The following is a 17,301-nucleotide window of genomic DNA, read 5'->3' on the forward strand; positions in this document are numbered from 1 at the left end:
AAGAGATAAACTAAAGCTATTACACGGTTTGGACTCTAACAGATAAACCCACACCACTAGTTTTTACAATAGTGGATACAACCATATATATAGTAGTTCTATTAACCGTGTAATTAATCTATTGTACACTAGTACATTGGATGCCTTGTACTTGTGGGGACAATTGTGTCAGAAGGCGTGCTCTCCTTCTTTCCTCTTAGGTAGCTATTTGCAGGAACACACCAATTCGGTTTGGCACTACCATTTGATTTAAACAAATGGAATGTTGTGTTCCCTAGGTATGAATAAAGTATAACACATGTCTGCACATGCGTTCCACTTCTGCATTCCCACGTGGTCTTGTAAGGTCACTTGTCAGCCGCCGACTCCTGTCCTTTTCTGTTCAACTTTGTCTTCGACTTCTGTTGAATAGTGCGTTGATGTAGACCACTCTGGGAAACTACCATGCTTGTAATGGAGCATGGCTGTCTTGTGTTGTATGCTGATATCCAGACTTACTGGTCCTTCATATGCTGAGTCACTTGATATTCTTGATTTGCTGGGTGCACATCCTGTGCTGATTCGAAGAATACATTTCTACCTTGTGCTGATAGACTAGGCAGCATACTAAACACTCGACACAGCTATATTAGCTGACTATACATAAACAAACTTGTGCTGGCTGCACATAACACTTTAGTGCAAATAAATATTGTTTTGTCATAATTAAATCCTTAATTATTTTGGGGACTCAACAAGTGGGAATAGAGAAGCCTCATGGCCGATCAAAAGCATCCATTAGGTGACGTTTTATATTTTTTTTGTGAGGTTGTATATATAGTGGAACCACTTATGTCTGTCGACTTGCAAGTGAAATTAGGTGTCAAATTGTAGGGCCTTGTGGTTATAATACTGTCGGGCAATATATTGTATATCTGTTCTTTTTTGAAACCTACCTCCACCAAATCACAGGACCCATATCACTTTTCTGTTGCATTATTCGAACTACAACAAATTGTTGTATACAATTTCTGTTTGCACCCAACTCATAACCCATGAAACCCTGCTGCTATTCAGTTAGTATTTTCCGGTTTGAGCTCCAATTAAACTGTCACTGCTATAGGTGACCATTTAAACCAAACCAACACATGAATTCGAACCCTACTTGAACGAAACCCACCTAAACCTCACTATTTTCTATTAACAACCAACAGCCTGCGTTTATCTATTTGTTTACGTTTTAATTCATGGTGAAAAAGGTGTTACAAGTGCTCTTCCTTTTTCTTTATTTGGCCGACATCTTTACCCCACTTGCCAAATTGATTAGTTAGTGATATTTACACAATGGTGGAGAGTTCTAATAGTTTAATCCAAGGTTAAAGTAACCGGGCCCAAATACTCCCACGATTCATTGCTATTACGTGTTATATATTTTTGATCACGGTATTAAGAGTGATGAACCGTAAGGATATCATGATGATGATTAGGGTTTAGTAATCCATGATTTAAGATGATGATGGACTAAGATGATTATGATAATCATGCTCGATTACGATGATGATTATCATGAGGGTATGGTTAAATTCATAACAAAATAATAATATGATGATAGGAGATCGAAAATGATAATATGAAACGAAATAATTATGAAGATGATTAAGATAATTGATAAGCGAGATTTTAATGGACTTTGATGATGATGAAAGTTTGTAGAAGAAAAAGGAAACAAAAATGAAAGGATTAACATATAACTTATTAAAATAACAAGTATATTACTAATAATATAAATTCGTTCGATTACAATCATATGTGTTAATATATATATATAAATGATATAGGTTCGTGAATCCGAGGCCCACCTTACATTGTTCAGTTCCGTCGTATGCATATTTTTACTATAAAATATCGTATCGTGAGTTCATTTGATTCCCTTTTACTCTTTATATTTTTGGGACTGAGAATACATGCGCTGTTTTTACAACTGTTTTAATAAATGCCTTTGAAATCTATATTTTTGGACTGAGAATACATGAGATGCTTTGTAACAACCCAACCCATATGCAAAATAAAAAAATATATTTTTGTACAGCATAGTGGCGCGGCGCGCCACTGACCTGCACGGCGCGCCAAAACGGCCTGTCCAACTTTTCCTTTTTTGTGAAAAAGATCGCCCACTTCCCGACATATTTAGACGAAACACTTTTAACAACATATTCCAATATGTAAAACTAACACGATTCAAACATAAAATAAGTTTTACAAAGCGGGGCCCACATCGGCCCGAATTACGAGTTTAATACGTAACGTGAGTTTCGATCGCATAAAGTTTAAATACCAAACGACACTACGAGCATGGCGTTTGGGGTTAAACTACTCAAGTCTCGGTCAAATTCCAAAAGCTAATATCTCCAAAAGCGTCCCCTAACACAACGGGATCTCTACTCCAAACAAACGCCCTTACCTTTGTCCATACCTGAGCCTATAAAAAGGTAAACAACGAGAGGGTAAGCAAAGCTTAATGAATGCAATAATTACACATACATATATATAAGCCATCTATTTGCAATCACATTCATTAAATACCTCGTACGAACTCGTAACTCAATTAGCATGTCATCGTACCCAAAACACTTAACAAGTCATACGTTATCACAAAACCGCATTAGCATATACTCAACACAATGTATATATATATATATATATATATATATATATATATATATATATATATATATATATATATATATATATAAACAATATGCTAAATAATCGACAATCTCAGTATGGTTAACCATAAACGCTATGGTGCTACCGGCTCGTGGTTCACACTCGATGCTACCGGCTCGTGGTTCACATCTTATTTTATAGTGCTACCGGCTCGTGGTTCACACTCGATGCTACTGGCTCGTGGTTCACAAGTGCTACCGGCTCGTGGTTCACACTCGATGCTACCGGCTCGTGGTTCACATCTTGTCGCACACATGTTATGGCACTACCGGCTCGATGGTTCATACCATAACACCCATAAATAAACACGTCATATACACATACGTATAATTACTCTACTCACCTCAAAATCTCTTGTGAAATATAATCAAGCTTGGAAATCTTCAATGTAACGTACCTATTACATTATACATAATATCAATCACAAACTCAAGTTGGTCAACCAACTAAAACTCCATTCTAGTGTTATCTTGACCCATGGTGCAATTTCGACCCATTTGCACCCTTAACCCTAATATTTGGATTAACATCCCCAAAACCCTAATCATTAGCCAAGTTAGGTTTAAAACACATTTCAACACAAGGTTTATGCATTACACACCAACATTAAATAACTTAGGTCCATTTTGACCCATTTGACCAAATTAAGGTCAACACACCCATTTCGGGTCATCCACTAACCCACACAACACCCATTTGGTCAAAAACAGGGATGAAAGGAGGTAGAACAATTCGGCTTCTCCCAGTTGGTCCTTCACCAGTAGGTTGCTTCCCTTTAGGCTTTTGAGCAAGAAATTCATCAACATCAACTACTGGTGCATTCCCAAACTTAGTTGCCTTCTTGAACAGCTGTTGGAGTTCAGTCTTAAGAGCACTCTTGATAGCACTCTCACCTTTACCAATGAAATACTCCAAGATTTCTATCCATTCACTGAATCCAAGAGTTCTTAAGTCATCAAAACTAATCCTTTCTTGAACATTGTTATCCCTGACAACATTGAAAGCCCTTTTTGTCCCTCTGTTTACTTTGATAATTCTGCAGGGATTAGATCTTCTATTCATCACATTACCATACCTGCTCTTATAATAAGTATCAGGAAACTCAATATTGTGATCAGGTACTACAGGAGCAGTGGTAGGTACTTTCTCAGCAGCTTCTATCTTATCAAAAACCTTATCCTGTTCTTTGACAATGGCTCTGGCTAGTTTGAGGGACTCAGCCTGTTGCTTTCTGTCAGCAGCCAATCTGTCTTCAATATCCTGAAGCCTTGATCGTTCAGCAAGTTCAGCATCAGCAGCTTCTCTGGCTTCCCTTTCAGCAGCTAAACCCATCAGATAATCATCATAAGAAATGTTCAGGGATCTTACTGCTTCAACCATCTTTCTACTCTCTTCAGTACTAAGGGCAGCACAATACTCCCTTATATCCATACCCAGCTGGAGAGCATCTTCAAAATGAATTCTTTCATCAGTAGTGGAGAGCCTGAGACCACTGTTATTCAAGTACACCCTAATGTCAATGCCATGGGTTAGTGCAGCAATATAGTGTGGCTGATCAAGAGGATGATGCAGCAGCCTGACTTGACGAATTCTTTCATTAAGCTCAATTTGTCTTTGTTCAAGCAGCTCTGGAACAGTGATCTGAAGTCTGTAGGCTTCTCTTTCATCTGGGTTCATTTTTCTGATGTTCGGCTCACCATGGGTTACTTAGTCATCTTCCCAAGTGATATGTTTGTCATGAATCCTTGGGGAAGATGGAGGATACATAGATGATTCATAGCTGCCAGATGAACTAACTGGATGCTGATTGACCCGGTTATCTTGTGTTCTGTCAAAGTAAGCTTGAATCTGGGGAGGAAGAGGAGATAGAACAAGTGTTTGGCCGTCTCTTCCCCAGACTGTGAAGTCAGCAGGATCAACCGTTTCATCATCTACTTGTTTAGCACCCAGCTCAACCGACTTTGCTGGGTCTTCAACACTTGTACTACCCAGCAGCACACTTCTGGCTGGGTCTTCTATCACAGCACTCCTTGCTGTGTCTTCAATGCCAGCTGACTGATTAGTATCAGCTGGCTCAACCACTTCAGTACCTTCATCAGCTGCCTCGAATAGGGGTCCTTTCCTCAGGGGCTGATTGTCCCTAGGAGCAGATTTCACCCTGTATTTGTCAATAGGCTGGGTTCAGCTGATGGTTCTTATGTTGATACTGGTTGAATAGGAGGCAGGTAAGGAACAATAGCAAGATGCTCCCCCTGACTAATAACATCATCATCATTAAGGATGATTGTTTCTGTTGGCTGTGTTTGTTGTGTAGCTGGCTGAGCAGCAGATGCTGGTTGAGGAGTAGAGCTGGCTTCTAACATAGCATCAACCCATTTCATGAAAATATCAGCTCTAACTCCACCAGTTGACTCAGTAGAATCAAGGTAATCCTTCATCTCAGCAGGAGTCATGTTCCTGATTCTTTCTGCTCTCTGTGCATACAGCTTTGCCCTCTGTTTGTCGTATTTGACCATGAACTTGGCATTTCTTTTTCTTGCCTCTTTTCTGTGTTTATCAAAGGCAGTCAGGTCATCATCGATTTCCATTGCTTTTGGACTCAGCCATCTTCTGTGCATAATCTTATGACGTTTAAGTTCAGCAAAGGCCTCAAACTTGGCATTGAAGGCATCATCTAGTTCCTGCTGTCGCTTTTGATGTCTCTCTAACTTCCTCTTCATTTTACGTTCAATAGATTGAGACAGCACAAAAGCTTCAGCTACAGCCATATCAAAAACATCACTGGGCTTACTGCCAGAACCAATATCATCCACTGGTGTGGCAGACACACTGGGTTGAGTACCACCAGTTGCCTGTGCACCACCAGCTTCAGTATGAGCGTTGCTGGGCTTAGGGCTAGTGTCTTGACCATCACCATCACCATCTCCATCTCTCCTGGGTTGTTTAAGAGCCTTTTCATGTTCATGCTCCCCCTCAGACTGTTTTCTCTTTTTAGATTTCTTTTTGGACTTTTTCTCCCCCTTTTTGTCATCAGCACGGGCAGTAGAGTGAATAGAAGGGGAGACAGTAGCATCAAGATCACTGTCTGACTGAGGAGCAGAGAAGGCAAAATTGTTCCACTCAGCAACCTCTGGAGTAAGATGGGCACCAGGATCCACACCAAATTGTCTTAGCAGAAGATTGGAGGATCTAACTTCATTCCTAGCTACACCCATAGCCATTTGTTCAACGATGGCTCGAACATCACCTTGTAAAGCAGCCATTCGTTGCATGTTTTCAACCATCTGAACATAGGCAGCAGCAGGAATCATGTTAGCCATTTGAGCTTCCTGCGATTCCAATCTCTCATGTAACACCCTGTTCTCCTCATTTAAGAAAGTATTTCTGCGGTTAGCAGCATCCAAATCAGCTTGGAGTCGGGTGATATTTTCACAGTACTCATTGTGAGAGATAATTCGCCTTTCAAGCTCCTCTTCATCTTCGCGATGCTTTGTGATTGCTTCGACTGCCACATCAGCAAAAGCACACACCTGCTGGAGTTTAAGATCAATAGGAGTTGTAACAGCCTCTCCAGCAGATCTGACAGCAGCAGAGACACTATCAACAATAGCTCTGCGAATAGTTTCCTCCAAATTTGGTGTGATCCCTTGTAGTGTCTTATAGACAGCAAAGGTGGAAATATCAGCAACCTCATCTGCATTGAACTTTAAGTATGCAGAGGTTGAAGGTTGGTCAGCACCAGCTAACAGAGGAGTATCACCGTGGGGTGGTGGAGATGGAAGGTCAGGAGTTGACTCATCACCATGATCACCATCGTTTTTACCTTCGCCCGAAGGCTTAGAACCACTGATATCCTTGTCAGCATTATTATCAGCATTGTCATCAGTAAGATCCACTGGTTTGTCTTTGGAACCAGTCACGTTATCATGAATGACTGGTTCGCCCTTACCAGTACCTTCATCAGCATCCTCATCAGAAGAAGATGAGGAGGAAGAAGCTGAGGAAGAAGAAGGTACTGGCGAATCAGGGACATTTTGCATAACACACTTACCAGTAGTAGGATCGATGACAAACTTGAGAGGCCTCCATGTACCAGGAAAGGGCGAAGCAGCTGGAGCCATACCAAAAACATGATAGTAAGGCTGTTCATTGATTTGCTCCAGCAGGGCTATCCTCTCATAAATTTCTTCTCTAGCTGGTCTATCAAGCTGAGATAATAGCTCAACCATCTCTTCACGAGGTAATCTGCTGGCTGAGACTATTGCAGATTCGGGATCAATGGTCAGCTGATCGACCAGCATAGCAATCTTGGGAGAGATTGAAGCTCCCTTGAAAATGAAGTTAGGAACAACTTCATCTGGATCTGGTACCTGCACAACATATGGCTTTGTTTCCTCAGTAACAGAAGCCTTAGTCGAATCAGTAGTTGTGTCAGCAGAGGTACCAGCATCCTTAACATCAGCAACCTGTGCACCAGTATCAGAAGGAAAAGTAGCACTAGTACCAGCATCCATAGCAGAATCAGATGGAAACGTAGCACTAGCACTAGCATCAGCTGTAACAATACCAGAATCAGAACCAGGAATGACAATAACATTAGCTGCATTCGGCTGAATGGTTTCAAACTCCATCTCAGCAGTTGGTTCAGTAGCAACCAAAATTGGACCAATAGGATGACGAACTGCAGATTCTGTAAGAACTTGACGTTCCATAGTAGAAGAATCAGAAGAATCAGCAGGCTCATCAGACATTAATGCAGAGTCCACTCTTGGCTGGGTGACAGGTTCATCAAGAAGAACATCCTTGACAATATTGTCAATAACCTTCTCAAGAACAGGAGGTTCTTCCATGATAACATCTTCCACACCAGCAGCAGCAGAATCAACAGTACCAGCATCAGCACCACCAGTAACAGAATCAGTGGCACCAACACCAGTAGCAGAGGCAGCAATATCACCAGTAGGAATAACAACATCTTTATTTTGCTCCCCCTCTGCCTGTTCATCTACCCTGCTAAGAACTGAAACAATAGAACAAGTTATGTTAGCAACTGTAGAACCAAATAAATTTGACTCAACAATTGCATATGTTTTTGGTCTCTGGGGACAGACTTGTGATTTGGTCAGCCCTTCGAATGAGACAGAAGAAGGTGTCTGTAAGTACAGCGGTGACTCTGCTGACTCATTGGCAACACATGTTGACCCAGATAGTGTAAGAGATCTGGCTGGTAATGATGTAGGAGTGTGACTCTTATCAGTATCCGAGTAACATACTAGCTGTACAGTCACATGAGCTGGTTCAACACGATGAAGACCCAGCTTAAGCTTGCTTTGGGGGTCAGTTATGTTCTCTGCTGGTTGTACTTTCAGCAGAAAGTATTGCATTAAGTTCATTTCAGAAAAATGTGGAAGTGCCTGGTTAGACGAGTATGGGTTGCTACTCTTCTTGACACCAGTTTTAAAACCAGTCAGCTTGGGAGCCAGGGTTATACCGTTAACTCCCTCAACATTTTTCAAGTCAGCAGTTAAAATTTTTTCAATTAAGTTAGATTGTTCTGCTGTTTGGTCTAGAAACGCACCAGGTTCCATAGCTACATCCTTTGCAGGAGCAGCAGCTGAGACTGGTGCAATCACCCCTGTGGTTCGCTTGGAGCTAGCTTTAGCACGCTTAGGTTTGCCTGTTACCAAGAAATAGATGAGCAACAGATTCCAACACTAGAATTGGGTAGTCAGTATATAAGACTAGGGCTGTTCTTTATGATCAGAGAGCACTAGATTCTAATACAACTACTGCTTTACCAGTATATGAGACAGTGGCTGTACTAGTTGAGGTAGTTGGCTGCTTCCTTCGCGTTGCTGGCTTTCGCTGAGGACCCTCCACCTCAGCTAGTGCAGAACCAGAGGCAGTCGATTGGGTGGCTCCACGACGAGCAACAAGATACTCGTTCATTGCTGGTGTCAACTCAGCATATGGAGCAGCAGGTACATCCTTTGGCATGCCCCCTTGTTTTACTGGGACCTCAAATGATTGATCAGCAATTTGCTGATAAGCTTCACCCAGTTCACTTTCAAATACCAGGCTTAAGAATCGTGGAAATGGAATCAAGTTGGTTCTTACTCTAGCAGTCACCATTTCCCTTAGCCTCAAATAAATTTCAAGGGCGTAATCGATGTTCCTGTTGAACAACAACCCATGACCAAGCTTGAGCTCAAAATCTGAGCATTGGTCAAAGCTTCCTGACTTTTGACTCATGCACTGAGTCATAAACCCAAAGAAGTAGTACCACAGAGGTGGCATATGCTTTCTCAACGGTGTATGTGCCACTGGTCCAGCAAACCCAATGGTCTGCAACACCTCCCTTCTTAATTCGTCACTAGTAGGTGAAGCAACAAATGGTCCACCGGGCAATTGAAGAGCACGTCTAATAGCTTCGACGGTGACAGAGCAATTTAGGGTTTCAGTCACCATGCCACGAATACATGGAACGTTGCCGGGAGTGGTGGCAACAGTGGCAGTATACCAAAATCGTGCCAAACAGGCAGCATAGAATCGGGAAGGTACACCGATGATGGCTCTTGCCAGAGGTGATTGACGGATGTATTCGATGAGGGCCTCATACCCTTTGTTAACCTTCGATTTGGGGATAGAGAGGGCATGTGCAGCATTGCCTCTAGATAGGCGAATCAGTGAGTGATCAGGTGCATTGGGAGCCCTAATCAGGTTGGGGTGGAGATTGAACAGTGGTCCTTGAACGACGTGTTCTTGAACCACCGGTTCCTCCGGTGCCGGTGCCGGTTGTGGGGCAGGTTTGTAGTGACCCAAACTTTTCCATGTTTATATATATTAATTGAGATTGATATTTACATGATTAAATGTTTCCAACATATTAAGCAATCAAACTTGTTAAGACTTGATTAATTGAAATAGGTTTCATATAGACAATTGACTACCCAAGTTGACCGGTGATTCACGAACGTTAAAACTTGTAAAAACTATATGATGACATATATATGGTTATATATATAGTTAACATGATATTATGATAAGTAAACATATCATTAAGTATATTAACAATGAACTACATATGTAAAAACAAGACTACTAACTTAATGATTTTGAAACGAGACATATATGTAACGATTATCGTTGTAACGACATTTAATGTATATATATCATATTAAGAGATATTTGTACATCATAATATCATGATAATATAATAATTTAAAATCTCTTTTGATATTATAAACATTGGGTTAACAACATTTAACAAGATCGTTAACCTAAAGGTTTCAAAACAACATTTACATGTAACGACTAACGATGACTTAACGACTCAGTTAAAATGTATATACATGTAGTGTTTTAATATGTATTCATACACTTTTGAAAGACTTCAAGACACTTATCAAAATACTTCTACTTAACAAAAATGCTTACAATTACATCCTCGTTCAGTTTCATCAACAATTCTACTCGTATGCACCCGTATTCGTACTCGTACAATACACAGCTTTTAGATGTATGTACTATTGGTATATACACTCCAATGATCAGCTCTTAGCAGCCCATGTGAGTCACCTAACACATGTGGGAACCATCATTTGGCAACTAGCATGAAATATCTCATAAAATTACAAAAATATGAGTAATCATTCATGACTTATTTACATGAAAACAAAATTACATATCCTTTATATCTAATCCATACACCAACGACCAAAAACACCTACAAACACTTTCATTCTTCAATTTTCTTCATCTAATTGATCTCTCTCAAGTTCTATCTTCAAGTTCTAAGTGTTCTTCATAAATTCCAAAAGTTCTAGTTTCATAAAATCAAGAATACTTTCAAGTTTGCTAGCTCACTTCCAATCTTGTAAGGTGATCATCCAACCTCAAGAAATCTTTGTTTCTTACAGTAGGTTATCATTCTAATACAAGGTAATAATCATATTCAAACTTTGGTTCAATTTCTATAACTATAACAATCTTATTTCAAGTGATGATCTTACTTGAACTTGTTTTCGTGTCATGATTCTGCTTCAAGAACTTCGAGCCATCCAAGGATCCGTTGAAGCTAGATCCATTTTTCTCTTTTCCAGTAGGTTTATCCAAGGAACTTAAGGTAGTAATGATATTCATAACATCATTCGATTCATACATATAAAGCTATCTTATTCGAAGGTTTAAACTTGTAATCACTAGAACATAGTTTAGTTAATCCTAAACTTGTTCGCAAACAAAAGTTAATCCTTCTAACTTGACTTTTTAAATCAACTAAACACATGTTCTATATCTATATGATATGCTAACTTAATGATTTAAAACCTGAAAACACGAAAAACACCGTAAAACCGGATTTACGCCGTCGTAGTAACACCGCGGGCTGTTTTGGGTTAGTTAATTAAAAACTATGATAAACTTTGATTTAAAAGTTGTTATTCTGAGAAAATGATTTTTATTATGAACATGAAACTATATCCAAAAATTATGGTTAAACTCAAAGTGGAAGTATGTTTTCTAAAATGGTCATCTAGACGTCGTTCTTTCGACTGAAATGACTACCTTTACAAAAACGACTTGTAACTTATTTCTCTGACTATAAACCTATACTTTTCTGTTTAGATTCATAAAATAGAGTTCAATATGAAACCATAGCAATTTGATTCACTCAAAACGGATTTAAAATGAAGAAGTTATGGGTAAAACAAGATTGGATAATTTTTCTCATTTTAGCTACGTGAAAATTGGTAACAAATCTATTCCAACAATAACTTAATCAACTTGTATTGTATATTATGTAATCTTGAGATACCATAGACACGTATACAATATTTCGACCTATCATGTCGACACATCTATATATATTTCGGAACAACCATAGACACTCTATATGTGAATGTTGGAGTTAGCTATACAGGGTTGATGTTGATTCCAAAATATATATAGTTTGAGTTGTGATCAATACTGAGATACGTATACACTGGGTCGTGGATTGATTCAAGATAATATTTATCGATTTATTTCTGTACATCTAACTGTGGACAACTAGTTGTAGGTTACTAACGAGGACAGCTGACTTAATAAACTTAAAACATCAAAATATATTAAAAGTGTTGTAAATATATTTTAAACATACTTTGATATATATGTATATATTGTTATAGGTTCGTGAATCAACCGGTGGTCAAGTCTTACTTCCCGACGAAGTAAAAATCTGTGAAAGTGAGTTATAGTCCCACTTTTAAAATCTAATATTTTTGGGATGAGAATACATGCAGGTTTTATAAATGATTTACAAAGTAGACACAAGTACGTGAAACTACATTCTATGGTTGAATTATCGAAATCGAATATGCCCCTTTTTATTAAGTCTGGTAATCTAAGAATTAGGGAACAGACACCCTAATTGACGCGAATCCTAAAGATAGATCTATTGGGCCTAACAAACCCCATCCAAAGAACCGGATGCTTTAGTACTTCGAAATTTATATCATATCCGAAGGGTGTCCCGGAATGATGGGGATATTCTTATATATGCATCTTGTTAATGTCGGTTACCAGGTGTTCACCATATGAATGATTTTTATCTCTATGTATGGGATGTGTATTGAAATATGAAATCTTGTGGTCTATTATTATGATTTGATATATATAGGTTAAACCTATAACTCACCAACATTTTTGTTGACGTTTTACGCATGTTTATTCTCAGGTGATTATTAAGAGCTTCCGCTGTCGCATACTTAAATAAGGACGAGATTTGGAGTCCATGCTTGTATGATATTGTGTAAAAACTGCATTCAAGAAACTTATTTTGTTGTAACATATTTGTATTGTAAACCATTATGTAATGGTCGTGTGTAAACAGGATATTTTAGATTATCATTATTTGATAATCTACGTAAAGCTTTTTAAACCTTTATTGATGAAATAAAGGTTATGGTTTGTTTTAAAATGAATGCAGTCTTTGAAAAACGTCTCATATAGAGGTCAAAACCTCGCAACGAAATCAATTAATATGGAACGTTTTAAATCAATAAGAACGGGACATTTCAGTTGGTATCAGAGCGTTGGTCTTAGAGAACCAGAAAATTTGCATTAGTGTGTCTTATCGAGTTTGTTAGGATGCATTAGTGATTCTGGACTTCGACCGTGTTTTCTTTAAAAATGATTGCTTAACATTTTTGTTGGAAAATATATATTTTTAACATATGAATATTATGTGATATATTAATCTCTTAACGTGTTTGATATTATGTGATAGATGTCTACCTCTAGAACAAGTCCCATTGACTCACCTAATAATAATGAAGAGTCAAATGTAAATTGGAATGATTCGTGGACTGATTCACAAGTTCCCGAAGAGGAACCGGAAGAAGAGTCGGAACCGGAAGAAGAATCGGAACCGGAAGAAGAATCGGAACCGGTGGGGGAAATAATAAAACGGTTAAGTAAAAGAGAATCCTCAACCAACCGACCAAGGTTAATTATGGTCAATGGTGTTTCCGCCAAGGAAACAAAATATTGGGAGGATTACCAATTCACCGATGAATCGGATTCCGACGAGAATTCCAATGATGTTATAGAAATTACCCCAACTGAATTTAAAAAGGCAAAAGAAAATAATAAGGGAAAGGGCATAAAAATAGAGAAATCTAATTCCAACCCCGATGAACTTTATATGTATCGTCAACCCCCGAAGTCCTTAAGTTGTAACAATGACCCGGGAACCTCTAAACCACCAGGTTTTTCTAAACCAATGTGGACAACGACGGCTCGTATTAGGGGAACATCATATATCCCTAGAAACTTGGCAAAACGAACCAAAATCGAAGAAGAAGAAACGAGCGAGTCAGAATAAGATAGTTGTATTCGTGTGGTGTAATATATGTAATATAGTGTTCTTATGCTTTATGATATATGTAAAAATTTCTTGTATTAATAAGTATTTTTTATGAATCTAACTCTTGTCTATTTTACAGTTTAAAAACACAAAATGGATAGACAACCCAATATTTTAAGAGACCTACCCGGAGACATGATTGATGAAATCTTGTCTAGAGTCGGCCAGAATTCCTCGGCACAACTATTTAAGGCGAGATCAGTTTGTAAGACATTCGAAGAACGTTCCAAGAATGTCTTGGTTTATAAGAGACTTTCGTTTGAAAGATGGGGGATAGCACATTGGGAAACCCATAAGTTACGATGTGTTTACTTTGACGCATATATTGCGGGGAACCCAAATGCTATTTTACGCAACGGGTTAAGAAATTATTTTGACTCAATATATCCGAATATTGGACTTCGTGATTTAGAAAAAGCGGCTAACATGCAACATAAAGAAGCATGTTATGCTTACGGATTAGTAATGTTCGCTTCTCACCAAAGTGAGAACAAGAACATCGGGCTACAACTATTAAACAAAACGTTTCCACAAGTGACGGAGTCGGTAATTGGGGTAAGAAATGAGGTTTTTAGATTGTTACGGGACTGTTGGACATTACGTAACCCTCGTCCTTTTGACGATGTTACAACACGCTGTCTTATCAACGGCCATAACGGTTATGTTCCACAAGACCAAGGATGGGAAGTAATCCTAGTAAAACCAGAATGCATGACTTGTTTCTGGACGTATGAATTACGTGTCTTTATTGTCTTTGCTGAACGACTTGTGTACTAGCTAGAATTATCTTCACAACTATCTTGTATCAAAGTTATTGTGTGCTATATTTCATGCTTTATGTAAAATAAGCGGTATTGTAAGTTTGTAAAATATTGTATAAAAGTTTGAACGCGAAATATTATTATAATCAGTTTTTCATATAGAATTGTAGTAGTTGAATTGTATATTAGCTACTAAGTATGAACTTAACGGGTAGGTACTACCCGAATTTAAACTTATAAAACGCTAATATGAAGAAAAAGCTTTTATAAATGAGTTCATATTATGCTACGAAATACTATTAACTACTCTTAATATTCTGTATGATTAACTTGTTCCATTTGACTATTTTGAAGGAAATGGCACCGACTACTCGACACACCGTGAATATGAATGAAGAGGAATTCCGTACTTTTCTAGCTTCAAACATAGCCGCAGTACAGGCTGCGCTACATACCAACAATAACCTTGGATCTAGCAGTACAGGAAATCGTGTAGGATGCACCTACAAAGAATTCACTGCCTGCAAACCTTTGGAATTTGATGGAACCGAAGGACCGATCGGATTGAAACGGTGGACCGAGAAGGTCGAATCGGTGTTTGCCATAAGTAAGTGTACTGAAGAGGACAAAGTGAAGTACGCTACTCATACCTTCACAGGTTCTGCGTTAACATGGTGGAATACCTATCTAGAGCAAGTGGGACAAGATGATGCGTACGCACTACCGTGGTCAGCATTCAAGCACTTGATGAACGAGAAGTACCGTCCCAGAACCGAGGTCAATAAGCTCAAGACAGAACTTAGAGGGTTACGAACCCAAGGATTTGATATTACCACGTACGAAAGACGATTCACAGAATTGTGCCTATTGTTTCTGGGAGCATTCGAAGATGAGGAAGAGATGATCGACGCATTTGTGAAAGGATTACCGGAAAGAATTCAAGAAGATATAAGTTCACACGAGCCCGCCTCTATACAACAGGCATGTAGAATGGCTCACAAACTAGTAAACCAGATTGAAGAAAGAATTAAAGAACAGACTGCTGAAGAGGCCAATGTGAAGCAAGTCAAAAGAAAGTGGGAGGATAACGGTGATAAGAATCACCAATACAACAACAACAGCAATTACAACAATAATCGCAACAATTATCCCAACAATCGCAACATCAATCGCAACTACAACAAACGGCCCAACAACAACAACAACAACAGCAACAGCAACTACAACAATCATCCCAACAACAATAATAACCGCAACAACAACAACAATCAGAAGCAGCTATGCCAAAGGTGTGAAAAGTATCACTCGGGGTTCTGCACCAAATTTTGCAACAAGTGTAAAAGAAATGGTCATAGCGCGGCGAAGTGTGAGGTTTACGGACCAGGGGTTAATAGAACGAAAGGAACAAATGGTGTCGGAACGAGTAATGGCGGAGCAAGTAGTGTCGGAGCAAGTTATGCCAATGTAGTTTGTTATAAATGTGGAAAACCGGGCCACATTATTAGAAATTGCCCGAACCAGGAGAACACGAATGGACAAGGCCGCGGAAGAGTTTTCAATATTAATGCGGCAGAGGCACAGGAAGACCCGGAGCTTGTTACGGGTACGTTTCTTATTGACAATAAATCTGCTTACGTTTTATTTGATTCGGGTGCGGATAGAAGCTATATGAGTAGAGATTTTTGTGCTAAATTAAGTTGTCCATTGACGCCTTTGGATAGTAAATTTTTACTCGAATTAGCAAATGGTAAATTAATTTCAGCAGATAATATATGTCGGAATCGAGAAATTAAACTGGTTAGCGAAACATTTAAGATTGATTTGATACCAGTAGAGTTAGGGAGTTTTGATGTGATAATCGGTATGGACTGGTTGAAAGAAGTGAAAGCAGAGATCGTCTGTTACAAAAATGCAATTCGCATTATACGAGAAAAAGGAAAATCCTTAATGGTGTACGGAGAAAAGGGCAACACGAAGCTACATCTTATTAGTAATTTGAAGGCACAAAAACTAATAAGAAAAGGTTGCTATGCTGTTCTAGCACACGTCGAGAAAGTACAAACTGAAGAAAAGAGCATCAATGATGTTCCCATTGCAAAAGAATTTCCCGATGTATTTCTGAAAGAATTACCGGGATTACCCCCACATCGATACGTTGAATTTCAAATAGATCTTGTACCAGGAGCTGCACCAATAGCTCGTGCTCCTTACAGACTTGCACCCAGCGAGATGAAAGAACTGCAAAGCCAATTACAAGAACTTTTAGAGCGTGGTTTCATTCGACCAAGCACATCACCGTGGGGAGCTCCTGTTTTGTTTGTCAAGAAGAAAGATGGTACATTCAGGTTGTGTATCGACTACCGAGAGTTGAACAAACTTACCATCAAGAACCGCTACCCACTACCGAGAATCGACGACTTATTTGATCAACTACAAGGCTCGTCTGTTTATTCAAAGATTGACTTACGTTCCGGGTATCATCAAATGCGGGTGAAAGAAGATGATATTCCAAAGACTGCTTTCAGAACACGTTACGGTCATTACGAGTTTATGGTCATGCCGTTTGGTTTAACTAATGCACCAGCTGTGTTCATGGACCTTATGAACCGAGTGTGTGGACCATACCTTGACAAGTTTGTCATTGTTTTCATTGATGACATACTTATTTACTCAAAGAATGACCAAGAACACGGTGAACATTTGAGAAAGGTGTTAGAAGTATTGAGGAAGGAAGAATTGTACGCTAAGTTTTCAAAGTGTGCATTTTGGTTGGAAGAAGTTCAATTTCTCGGTCACATAGTGAACAAAGAAGGTATTAAGGTGGATCCAGCAAAGATAGAAACTGTTGAAAAGTGGGAAACCCCGAAAACTCCGAAACACGTACGCCAGTTTTTAGGACTAGCTGGTTACTACAGAAGGTTCATCCAA

This window comes from Rutidosis leptorrhynchoides, chromosome 2, assembly GCF_046630445.1.
Source record: "Rutidosis leptorrhynchoides isolate AG116_Rl617_1_P2 chromosome 2, CSIRO_AGI_Rlap_v1, whole genome shotgun sequence".
Classification (NCBI taxonomy): domain Eukaryota; kingdom Viridiplantae; phylum Streptophyta; class Magnoliopsida; order Asterales; family Asteraceae; genus Rutidosis; species Rutidosis leptorrhynchoides.